Source organism: Ambystoma mexicanum, chromosome 1q (genome assembly GCF_040938575.1).
Source record: "Ambystoma mexicanum isolate Mex_15411 chromosome 1q, UKY_AmexF1_1, whole genome shotgun sequence".
In the NCBI taxonomy this organism is placed as follows: domain Eukaryota; kingdom Metazoa; phylum Chordata; class Amphibia; order Caudata; family Ambystomatidae; genus Ambystoma; species Ambystoma mexicanum.
This window is the reverse complement of record NC_090922.1, coordinates 230188656-230201239: the sequence shown is the minus strand read 5'-3', so window position 1 is coordinate 230201239 and position 12584 is coordinate 230188656. Positions and strand designations below refer to the sequence as shown.

The 12584-nt window shown below is 44.0% G+C and overlaps 3 non-coding genes across 3 annotated transcripts; all 3 read left to right on the top strand.

The window, feature by feature from the left end:
• Nucleotides 1-2695: 2695 nt before the first annotated feature.
• On the top strand, nt 2696-2802 carry LOC138565314 (U6 spliceosomal RNA). Its single transcript, XR_011301205.1, has one exon. It is a non-coding gene; the product is annotated as a U6 spliceosomal RNA (small nuclear RNA).
• Nucleotides 2803-5213: 2411 nt separating this feature from the next.
• LOC138565313 (U6 spliceosomal RNA) lies at nt 5214-5320 on the top strand. The gene has a single exon (XR_011301204.1). It is a non-coding gene; the product is annotated as a U6 spliceosomal RNA (small nuclear RNA).
• Nucleotides 5321-7732: 2412 nt separating this feature from the next.
• Nucleotides 7733-7839, top strand: LOC138565312 (U6 spliceosomal RNA). Its single transcript, XR_011301203.1, has one exon. It is a non-coding gene; the product is annotated as a U6 spliceosomal RNA (small nuclear RNA).
• Nucleotides 7840-12584: the final 4745 nt, after the last annotated feature.

Here is a 12584-nt window from a genome sequence, read left to right as displayed (position 1 = left end):
CTAGGATCTTTTTTTATAAGAAAGTCTCTTTAAGTAGGGAACTTTGGACAACACTGCTGAGAGCAAAAGGATTACACAAAAGGTAAGCGGGTCAGTGGGTCAAGGGATAGCACATCTGACTGTGAGTCCGTTTATTGTAAGTCCAAATCCTACCTGTTTCAACATTTTTCCAGGCTTTTGGTTTCATTTCTTAACAGATCCATTCCTATGTACCTCAGCAAAACATGTACTAATATTGGAATGAAAATGGGAAAATAGAATTGGCCCCTGCTTCAAAGGATGACACGCACATTCGTAAAGCATTCACTATTTTTGGCACACGACAGGACAGAAACTTTCTTAATCTGCAAGTATTTATTTTTTAATACATCTTTTTTTAATGAAGATTGAAATTGTATTTTCATACATAATACACGACAACACAATACATTTTGGGCCAAATTCAACACTAATGCCTCGGGAGACTTTTACTTGTGAGTCCTATTGACTGAATGAACAGCCCCATCTCCTTCAATTTCTTGACTTGTACTTTTAGAAGTGGCACGCTGCTTTTGTTTTTTATCCCATTCTACCAAACTCAGTATTATCACTTTTCCTCTTGTTGTGCACTCCAGCGTCAACTGCTTTAAGGAGCTATTTGCAAACATCGCTCTGAACTACAGCTTTACTTGCTTCTAGGCCTTAATCTTTAATTGTGGCTTAGCAGTGTACTCCGGATTTGGCTGCTTTTAGTTGGTTAATTCTTTTTTTATTTCTGTAACTTTCAAACAGTCCCATTGTGAAATACCATTGTCACAATGTGCTGCAGTGCAGGAAAACTTAAAATGAATGGTAGGGAGGGGGGGGTTATGGGGGAGGGAGGGAGGAGAGAGAGACAGAGAGAGAGAAAACAAAGAAAATATGGTTTTCGGTGGCTATGTGTTTGCATGGAAAAGATTTTAGGCTTTTAATCATGTGGAAAGGGGCTCTGTGGCTGGCATGGCAGCCTGTTGATGCTTTGTTGAGTTGCTTGGAACATGCAAGGAAGGAGACCTGAAGCACTCCCGACCAGGTCGCATGTCTCCAAGTTACTGAAATCCCACAGACCTTCTCCCCGTGCCACAAAGTTCTGGGAGATGAGCTCTGCAGTTGTTCCCCACAAGTCGCCAAGCTCCCCAGATTTACTTTCTCAGAGTTGCTAGTTACTGCTACCCTACCTCGACCACTATATTTTGCCCAGATACTTGCTACTGTGGAGTAAGCAGGGGTAAGAAAGAGAGCGAGGGGGTTTGCCTATGCAAATCATCTGCCAGGATCCTACCTGGGAGGTCATTCCATCTCACCAGCTGACACCTGGGCAGCGGCAGGTAATTTGGAGAACAGATATATACGGACAGGCCACAAAGCAAAGGCTGAGCTGTTGATTGAGGATCCCTTTTGCCATGTCTCCCTAAGTTACAGAGGTCCAGAAAATTCCACCCTCAGCTCTCATAGAGAGGTCCTTGGCCGATCGTGGCCGATCAGAGGAGGGAAGTGTCGGAGGTGACTGCACACTGCCTCACCTTCACTGCTTTCTACAGTGGTAATGCTTTTGCAGAAGGGGCCTGTACAAGTGATTTTGTTCTGCGCTGTGGGAAAGTGACATTTATCCACTGACATTAACCAAACTACTTGCGCTGTTCAACGCACATGCATGCAGAGAAATAATGTTATGTTTTTTGGGGAAGGTCTAGAGGGTCCTGCTGATGATTCTTTTAAGCTGTCTGCTACTCTTGCTTTTACATAGAGTCTTCCCTGCCCAGGAATGTTTAAGGTATACTGTATGTCCCTCCCTTACAATGAAAACTCTGTTGAAAGCACAGAGGTACATAGGAATGGATCTGTTAAGAAATGAGACAAAAAGCCTGGAAAATGTAGAAACAGGTAGTATTTGGACTTAGCACATTTGACTGTGAGTTAGTTTATTGTATCAGTTGACCCACTGACCCCCTTACCTTTTGTGTAATACTTTTGCTCTCAGTGGGGTTGCCCAAAGTTCCCTTCTTAAAGCGGCTTTCTTATAAAAAAATCCTAGACCTGCTTTTTGTGGCACACATGCCTCATATCCCGTTGCAGTTGATAAAGTCACATCATCTCCCACCAGTACAAGCTGTAAAAGATTTCCAGGGCTTATCCAAGCAAACTAGACGTGGGTCGAAGGTTGAGCAATCCTTAAATCAGCAGCAAAGTTAAAATTGAAATCAGCCTCAGAATCCTTTATAGGATGGTCCAACATCTGTTGCTTACAGGGCTCAATCGGACAGCCTCTGGTGCTGACTCCTTAAGCCACCTCCTGTTTTTGCCTTGTCCTTGATACAGCCATGGGCCCACATACACTCAGAGGTACCGAGTTTTTCTCATGTCTATTGGGTCTATTGTGATGCTCTCAGGCTTGTATGACCCAGCCATTGTGATGGGGAGGGGGTTTTCATTTTGCAAGCACCCTGGACCATTAATCTTTATATCTTTAAATATAATTGGCATTAAACTAAAACCCTTTAGGGCCAGATCAATACAGCAGCAAAGAATGCTTATTCGTTGTTGTTTGCCTCTTCATTTCATACCACCCGATATCTAAATGGTGTTTGGACTTTCTGCCCTCTGAAATAAGGACATTTGGTATGGCAAACCTTTGACCAGAGGTCCTAATCAATGGTTTGATTGACTCTCCCTTTGCGCTTGCTTCTGCAACACATGTACTAATATTGGAATGATAATGGGAAATTTAAATCGGCCCCTGCTCTAAAGGATGACACGCACATTCGTAAAGCATTCACTATTTTTGGAACATGACTGGACAGAAACTTTCTTAATTTGCAAGTGTTGATTTTTTAATAGATCTTTCTTTATTGAAGATTGAAATTGTATGTTCATTCATATTACACGACAACACAATGCATTTTGCGCCAAATTCAACACTAATGCCTCAGGAGCCTTTTACTTGTGAGTCCTCTTGACTGAATGAACAGCCCCGTCCCCTTCAATTTCTTGACTTGTACTTTTACAAGTGGCACGCTTCTTTTGTTTTTTTTTATCCCATTCTACCAAACTCAGTATTATCACTTTCCCCCTTGTTGTGCACTCCAGCGTAAACTGCTTTAAGGTGCTATTTGCAAATATCGCTCTGAACTACAGCTTTACTTGCTTCTGGGCCTTAATCTTTAAATGGGGCTGAGCAGAGTACTCCGGGTTTGGCTGCTTTTAGTTGGTTGATTTCTTTTTTGATTTCTGTAACTTTCAAACAGTCCCATTGTGAAATACCATTGCCACAATGTGCTGCAGTGCATGAAAACCTAAAATTAATGGTAGGGAGAGGGAGAGGGGCTGGGGGGAAGAGAGAGTGCGGGAGGGTGGGAGGGAGCGAGGGAAGGAGACAGGGAGGAGAGAGAGAGAAAACAAAGAAAATATGGTATTTGGGGGCTATGTATTTGCATGGAAAAGATTTTAGCCTTTTAATCAAGTGGAAAGGGGCTCTGTGGTTGGTATCTCAGCCTGTTGATGCTTTGTTGAGTTGCTTGGAACATGCAAGGAAGGAGACCTGAAGCACTCCCGACCAGGTTGCATGTCTCCAAGTTACTGAAATCCAACAGACCTCCTCCCTGTGCCACAAACTTCTGGGCACTGAGCTCTGCAGTTGTTCCCCACAGGTCGCCAAGTGTCCCAGATTTACTTTCTCAGAGTTGCTAGTTACTGCTACCCCACCTCGACCACTATATTTTCCCCAGATACTTGCTACTGTGGAGTAAGCAGGGCTAAGAGAGAGGGAGAGGGGGTGTGCCTATGCAAATCATCTGCCAGTATGCTTCCTGGGAGGTCATTCCATCTCACCATCTGACACCTGGGCAGCGGCAGGTAATTTGGAGAACAGACATATTCGGACAGGCCACAGAGCAAAAGCTGGGCCGTTGATTGAGGATCCCTTTAGCCATGTCTCCCTAAGTTACTGAGGTCCAGAAAAATTCCACCCTCAGCTCTTATAGAGAGGTCCTTGGCCGATCGTGGCCGATCAGGGTCGGGGGTGGGGGGACTGCACACTGCCTCACCTTTTCACTGCTTTCTACAGCGGTAATGCTTTTGCAGAAGGGGCCTGTACAAGTGATTTTGTCTGCGCTGTGGGAAAGTGACATTTATCCACTGACATTAACCAAATTACTTGCGCTGTTCAACGCACATACATGCATAGAAATCATGTTATGTTTTTTGGGGAAGGTCTAGAGGGTCCTGCTGATGATTTATTAAGCTGTCTGCTACTCTTGCTTTTACATAGTCTTCCCTGCCCAGGCATGTTTAAGGCATACTGCATGTCCCTCCATTACAATGAAAACTCTGTTGAAAGCACAGAGGTACATAGGAATGGATCTGTTAAGAAATGAGACAAAAAGCCTGGAAAATGTAGAAACAGGTAGTATTTGGACTTAGCACATTTGACTGTGAGTTAGTTTATTGTATCAGTTGACCCACTGACCCCCTTACCTTTTGTGTAATACTTTTGCTCTCAGTGGGGTTGCCCAAAGTTCCCTTCTTAAAGCGGCTTTCTTATAAAAAAATCCTAGACCTGCTTTTTGTGGCACACATGCCTCATATCCCGTTGCAGTTGATAAAGTCACATCATCTCCCACCAGTACAAGCTGTAAAAGATTTCCAGGGCTTATCCAAGCAAACTAGACGTGGGTCGAAGGTTGAGCAATCCTTAAATCAGCAGCAAAGTTAAAATTGAAATCAGCCTCAGAATCCTTTATAGGATGGTCCAACATCTGTTGCTTACAGGGCTCAATCGGACAGCCTCTGGTGCTGACTCCTTAAGCCACCTCCTGTTTTTGCCTTGTCCTTGATACAGCCATGGGCCCACATACACTCAGAGGTACCGAGTTTTTCTCATGTCTATTGGGTCTATTGTGATGCTCTCAGGCTTGTATGACCCAGCCATTGTGATGGGGAGGGGGTTTTCATTTTGCAAGCACCCTGGACCATTAATCTTTATATCTTTAAATATAATTGGCATTAAACTAAAACCCTTTAGGGCCAGATCAATACAGCAGCAAAGAATGCTTATTCGTTGTTGTTTGCCTCTTCATTTCATACCACCCGATATCTAAATGGTGTTTGGACTTTCTGCCCTCTGAAATAAGGACATTTGGTATGGCAAACCTTTGACCAGAGGTCCTAATCAATGGTTTGATTGACTCTCCCTTTGCGCTTGCTTCTGCAACACATGTACTAATATTGGAATGATAATGGGAAATTTAAATCGGCCCCTGCTCTAAAGGATGACACGCACATTCGTAAAGCATTCACTATTTTTGGAACATGACTGGACAGAAACTTTCTTAATTTGCAAGTGTTGATTTTTTAATAGATCTTTCTTTATTGAAGATTGAAATTGTATGTTCATTCATATTACACGACAACACAATGCATTTTGCGCCAAATTCAACACTAATGCCTCAGGAGCCTTTTACTTGTGAGTCCTCTTGACTGAATGAACAGCCCCGTCCCCTTCAATTTCTTGACTTGTACTTTTACAAGTGGCACGCTTCTTTTGTTTTTTTTTTATCCCATTCTACCAAACTCAGTATTATCACTTTCCCCCTTGTTGTGCACTCCAGCGTAAACTGCTTTAAGGTGCTATTTGCAAATATCGCTCTGAACTACAGCTTTACTTGCTTCTGGGCCTTAATCTTTAAATGGGGCTGAGCAGAGTACTCCGGGTTTGGCTGCTTTTAGTTGGTTGATTTCTTTTTTGATTTCTGTAACTTTCAAACAGTCCCATTGTGAAATACCATTGCCACAATGTGCTGCAGTGCATGAAAACTTAAAATTAATGGTAGGGAGAGGGAGAGGGGCTGGGGGGAAGAGAGAGTGCGGGAGGGTGGGAGGGAGCGAGGGAAGGAGACAGGGAGGAGAGAGAGAGAAAACAAAGAAAATATGGTATTTGGGGGCTATGTATTTGCATGGAAAAGATTTTAGCCTTTTAATCAAGTGGAAAGGGGCTCTGTGGTTGGTATCTCAGCCTGTTGATGCTTTGTTGAGTTGCTTGGAACATGCAAGGAAGGAGACCTGAAGCACTCCCGACCAGGTTGCATGTCTCCAAGTTACTGAAATCCAACAGACCTCCTCCCTGTGCCACAAACTTCTGGGCACTGAGCTCTGCAGTTGTTCCCCACAGGTCGCCAAGTGTCCCAGATTTACTTTCTCAGAGTTGCTAGTTACTGCTACCCCACCTCGACCACTATATTTTCCCCAGATACTTGCTACTGTGGAGTAAGCAGGGCTAAGAGAGAGGGAGAGGGGGTGTGCCTATGCAAATCATCTGCCAGTATGCTTCCTGGGAGGTCATTCCATCTCACCATCTGACACCTGGGCAGCGGCAGGTAATTTGGAGAACAGACATATTCGGACAGGCCACAGAGCAAAAGCTGGGCCGTTGATTGAGGATCCCTTTAGCCATGTCTCCCTAAGTTACTGAGGTCCAGAAAAATTCCACCCTCAGCTCTTATAGAGAGGTCCTTGGCCGATCGTGGCCGATCAGGGTCGGGGGTGGGGGGACTGCACACTGCCTCACCTTTTCACTGCTTTCTACAGCGGTAATGCTTTTGCAGAAGGGGCCTGTACAAGTGATTTTGTCTGCGCTGTGGGAAAGTGACATTTATCCACTGACATTAACCAAATTACTTGCGCTGTTCAACGCACATACATGCATAGAAATCATGTTATGTTTTTTGGGGAAGGTCTAGAGGGTCCTGCTGATGATTTATTAAGCTGTCTGCTACTCTTGCTTTTACATAGTCTTCCCTGCCCAGGCATGTTTAAGGCATACTGCATGTCCCTCCATTACAATGAAAACTCTGTTGAAAGCACAGAGGTACATAGGAATGGATCTGTTAAGAAATGAGACAAAAAGCCTGGAAAATGTAGAAACAGGTAGTATTTGGACTTAGCACATTTGACTGTGAGTTAGTTTATTGTATCAGTTGACCCACTGACCCCCTTACCTTTTGTGTAATACTTTTGCTCTCAGTGGGGTTGCCCAAAGTTCCCTTCTTAAAGCGGCTTTCTTATAAAAAAATCCTAGACCTGCTTTTTGTGGCACACATGCCTCATATCCCGTTGCAGTTGATAAAGTCACATCATCTCCCACCAGTACAAGCTGTAAAAGATTTCCAGGGCTTATCCAAGCAAACTAGACGTGGGTCGAAGGTTGAGCAATCCTTAAATCAGCAGCAAAGTTAAAATTGAAATCAGCCTCAGAATCCTTTATAGGATGGTCCAACATCTGTTGCTTACAGGGCTCAATCGGACAGCCTCTGGTGCTGACTCCTTAAGCCACCTCCTGTTTTTGCCTTGTCCTTGATACAGCCATGGGCCCACATACACTCAGAGGTACCGAGTTTTTCTCATGTCTATTGGGTCTATTGTGATGCTCTCAGGCTTGTATGACCCAGCCATTGTGATGGGGAGGGGGTTTTCATTTTGCAAGCACCCTGGACCATTAATCTTTATATCTTTAAATATAATTGGCATTAAACTAAAACCCTTTAGGGCCAGATCAATACAGCAGCAAAGAATGCTTATTCGTTGTTGTTTGCCTCTTCATTTCATACCACCCGATATCTAAATGGTGTTTGGACTTTCTGCCCTCTGAAATAAGGACATTTGGTATGGCAAACCTTTGACCAGAGGTCCTAATCAATGGTTTGATTGACTCTCCCTTTGCGCTTGCTTCTGCAACACATGTACTAATATTGGAATGATAATGGGAAATTTAAATCGGCCCCTGCTCTAAAGGATGACACGCACATTCGTAAAGCATTCACTATTTTTGGAACATGACTGGACAGAAACTTTCTTAATTTGCAAGTGTTGATTTTTTAATAGATCTTTCTTTATTGAAGATTGAAATTGTATGTTCATTCATATTACACGACAACACAATGCATTTTGCGCCAAATTCAACACTAATGCCTCAGGAGCCTTTTACTTGTGAGTCCTCTTGACTGAATGAACAGCCCCGTCCCCTTCAATTTCTTGACTTGTACTTTTACAAGTGGCACGCTTCTTTTGTTTTTTTTTATCCCATTCTACCAAACTCAGTATTATCACTTTCCCCCTTGTTGTGCACTCCAGCGTAAACTGCTTTAAGGTGCTATTTGCAAATATCGCTCTGAACTACAGCTTTACTTGCTTCTGGGCCTTAATCTTTAAATGGGGCTGAGCAGAGTACTCCGGGTTTGGCTGCTTTTAGTTGGTTGATTTCTTTTTTGATTTCTGTAACTTTCAAACAGTCCCATTGTGAAATACCATTGCCACAATGTGCTGCAGTGCATGAAAACTTAAAATTAATGGTAGGGAGAGGGAGAGGGGCTGGGGGGAAGAGAGAGTGCGGGAGGGTGGGAGGGAGCGAGGGAAGGAGACAGGGAGGAGAGAGAGAGAAAACAAAGAAAATATGGTATTTGGGGGCTATGTATTTGCATGGAAAAGATTTTAGCCTTTTAATCAAGTGGAAAGGGGCTCTGTGGTTGGTATCTCAGCCTGTTGATGCTTTGTTGAGTTGCTTGGAACATGCAAGGAAGGAGACCTGAAGCACTCCCGACCAGGTTGCATGTCTCCAAGTTACTGAAATCCAACAGACCTCCTCCCTGTGCCACAAACTTCTGGGCACTGAGCTCTGCAGTTGTTCCCCACAGGTCGCCAAGTGTCCCAGATTTACTTTCTCAGAGTTGCTAGTTACTGCTACCCCACCTCGACCACTATATTTTCCCCAGATACTTGCTACTGTGGAGTAAGCAGGGCTAAGAGAGAGGGGGTGTGCCTATGCAAATCATCTGCCAGTATGCTTCCTGGGAGGTCATTCCATCTCACCATCTGACACCTGGGCAGCGGCAGGTAATTTGGAGAACAGACATATTCGGACAGGCCACAGAGCAAAAGCTGGGCCGTTGATTGAGGATCCCTTTAGCCATGTCTCCCTAAGTTACTGAGGTCCAGAAAAATTCCACCCTCAGCTCTTATAGAGAGGTCCTTGGCCGATCGTGGCCGATCAGGGTCGGGGGTGGGGGGACTGCACACTGCCTCACCTTTTCACTGCTTTCTACAGCGGTAATGCTTTTGCAGAAGGGGCCTGTACAAGTGATTTTGTCTGCGCTGTGGGAAAGTGACATTTATCCACTGACATTAACCAAATTACTTGCGCTGTTCAACGCACATACATGCATAGAAATCATGTTATGTTTTTTGGGGAAGGTCTAGAGGGTCCTGCTGATGATTTATTAAGCTGTCTGCTACTCTTGCTTTTACATAGTCTTCCCTGCCCAGGCATGTTTAAGGCATACTGCATGTCCCTCCATTACAATGAAAACTCTGTTGAAAGCACAGAGGTACATAGGAATGGATCTGTTAAGAACTGAAACAAAAAGCCTGGAAAAATGTCGAAACGCGTAGGATTTGGACTTACAATTAACTGACTCACATTCAGATGTGCTATCCCTTGCCCCCCTGACCCCCTTTCCTTTTGTGTAATCCTTTTGTTCTCAGTAGGGTTTTCCAAAGTGGCTTTCAAATAAAAGATCATAGACCTGCATTTTGTGGCACACATGCCTCATATCCCGTTGCTCTTGATAAACTCACATCATCTCCCACCAATACAAGCTGTAAAAGATTTTCAGGGCTTAGCCAAGCAAACTAGACGCGGGTCGAAGGTTGAGCAATCCTTTAATCAGCAGCAAAGTTAACATTGAAATAAGCCTCAGAATCTCTTAAAGGATGGTCCAACATCTGTTGCTGGCAGTGCGCAATGGGGCAGCCTGGGTCCTGACACCTTAAGCCATCTCCTATTCTTGCCTTGTCCTTGATCCAGCCATGGGCCCACATGCACTCAGAGGTACAGAGTGTTTCTCATGTCTCTGGGTCTGCTGTGATGCTCTCACTCTTGCATCACCCAGCCATCGTGATGGGGAGAGGGGTGTCGATTTGCAAGCACCGTTGAGCATGAATCTTTTTATCTTTAAATATAATTGGCATTAAACCAAACCCTTTAGGACCAGATCAATAAAGCAGCAAAGAATGCTGATGTATTGCTGTTTGCCGCTTAATTCCATACCATCCGACATCTAAATGGTGTTTGGTCAAACGTTTGCCATATCAAATGTCCTTATGTTAAAGAGCAGAAAGTCCAGAGGTCCTAATCAATGGTTTGGTTGGCTCTCCCTTTGCGCTTGCCTTAAGGCGTCAGCCCGATTGCGCCCTGCAAGCAACCAGTGTTGGCCCATCCTTTAAGAGATTCTGAAGCTGATTTCAATGTTATTTTTGCTGCTGATTTAAGGATTGCTCAACCTTCGGCCCACGTCTAATTTCCTTGGCTATGCCCTTGACATCTTTTACAGCTTGTATTGGTGGGAGATGATGTGAGTTTATCAAGAGCAACGGGATATGAGGCATGTGGGCCATAAAAAACATGTCTAGGATCTTTTTTTATAAGAAAGTCTCTTTAAGTAGGGAACTTTGGACAACACTGCTGAGAGCAAAAGGATTACACAAAAGGTAAGCGGGTCAGTGGGTCAAGGGATAGCACATCTGACTGTGAGTCCGTTTATTGTAAGTCCAAATCCTACCTGTTTCAACATTTTTCCAGGCTTTTGGTTTCATTTCTTAACAGATCCATTCCTATGTACCTCAGCAAAACATGTACTAATATTGGAATGAAAATGGGAAAATAGAATTGGCCCCTGCTTCAAAGGATGACACGCACATTCGTAAAGCATTCACTATTTTTGGCACACGACAGGACAGAAACTTTCTTAATCTGCAAGTATTTATTTTTTAATACATCTTTTTTTAATGAAGATTGAAATTGTATTTTCATACATAATACACGACAACACAATACATTTTGGGCCAAATTCAACACTAATGCCTCGGGAGACTTTTACTTGTGAGTCCTATTGACTGAATGAACAGCCCCATCTCCTTCAATTTCTTGACTTGTACTTTTAGAAGTGGCACGCTGCTTTTGTTTTTTATCCCATTCTACCAAACTCAGTATTATCACTTTTCCTCTTGTTGTGCACTCCAGCGTCAACTGCTTTAAGGAGCTATTTGCAAACATCGCTCTGAACTACAGCTTTACTTGCTTCTAGGCCTTAATCTTTAATTGTGGCTTAGCAGTGTACTCCGGATTTGGCTGCTTTTAGTTGGTTAATTCTTTTTTTATTTCTGTAACTTTCAAACAGTCCCATTGTGAAATACCATTGTCACAATGTGCTGCAGTGCAGGAAAACTTAAAATGAATGGTAGGGAGGGGGGGGTTATGGGGGAGGGAGGGAGGAGAGAGAGACAGAGAGAGAGAAAACAAAGAAAATATGGTTTTCGGTGGCTATGTGTTTGCATGGAAAAGATTTTAGGCTTTTAATCATGTGGAAAGGGGCTCTGTGGCTGGCATGGCAGCCTGTTGATGCTTTGTTGAGTTGCTTGGAACATGCAAGGAAGGAGACCTGAAGCACTCCCGACCAGGTCGCATGTCTCCAAGTTACTGAAATCCCACAGACCTTCTCCCCGTGCCACAAAGTTCTGGGAGATGAGCTCTGCAGTTGTTCCCCACAAGTCGCCAAGCTCCCCAGATTTACTTTCTCAGAGTTGCTAGTTACTGCTACCCTACCTCGACCACTATATTTTGCCCAGATACTTGCTACTGTGGAGTAAGCAGGGGTAAGAAAGAGAGCGAGGGGGTTTGCCTATGCAAATCATCTGCCAGGATCCTACCTGGGAGGTCATTCCATCTCACCAGCTGACACCTGGGCAGCGGCAGGTAATTTGGAGAACAGATATATACGGACAGGCCACAAAGCAAAGGCTGAGCTGTTGATTGAGGATCCCTTTTGCCATGTCTCCCTAAGTTACAGAGGTCCAGAAAATTCCACCCTCAGCTCTCATAGAGAGGTCCTTGGCCGATCGTGGCCGATCAGAGGAGGGAAGTGTCGGAGGTGACTGCACACTGCCTCACCTTCACTGCTTTCTACAGTGGTAATGCTTTTGCAGAAGGGGCCTGTACAAGTGATTTTGTTCTGCGCTGTGGGAAAGTGACATTTATCCACTGACATTAACCAAACTACTTGCGCTGTTCAACGCACATGCATGCAGAGAAATAATGTTATGTTTTTTGGGGAAGGTCTAGAGGGTCCTGCTGATGATTCTTTTAAGCTGTCTGCTACTCTTGCTTTTACATAGAGTCTTCCCTGCCCAGGAATGTTTAAGGTATACTGTATGTCCCTCCCTTACAATGAAAACTCTGTTGAAAGCACAGAGGTACATAGGAATGGATCTGTTAAGAAATGAGACAAAAAGCCTGGAAAATGTAGAAACAGGTAGTATTTGGACTTAGCACATTTGACTGTGAGTTAGTTTATTGTATCAGTTGACCCACTGACCCCCTTACCTTTTGTGTAATACTTTTGCTCTCAGTGGGGTTGCCCAAAGTTCCCTTCTTAAAGCGGCTTTCTTATAAAAAAATCCTAGACCTGCTTTTTGTGGCACACATGCCTCATATCCCGTTGCAGTTGATAAAGTCACATCAT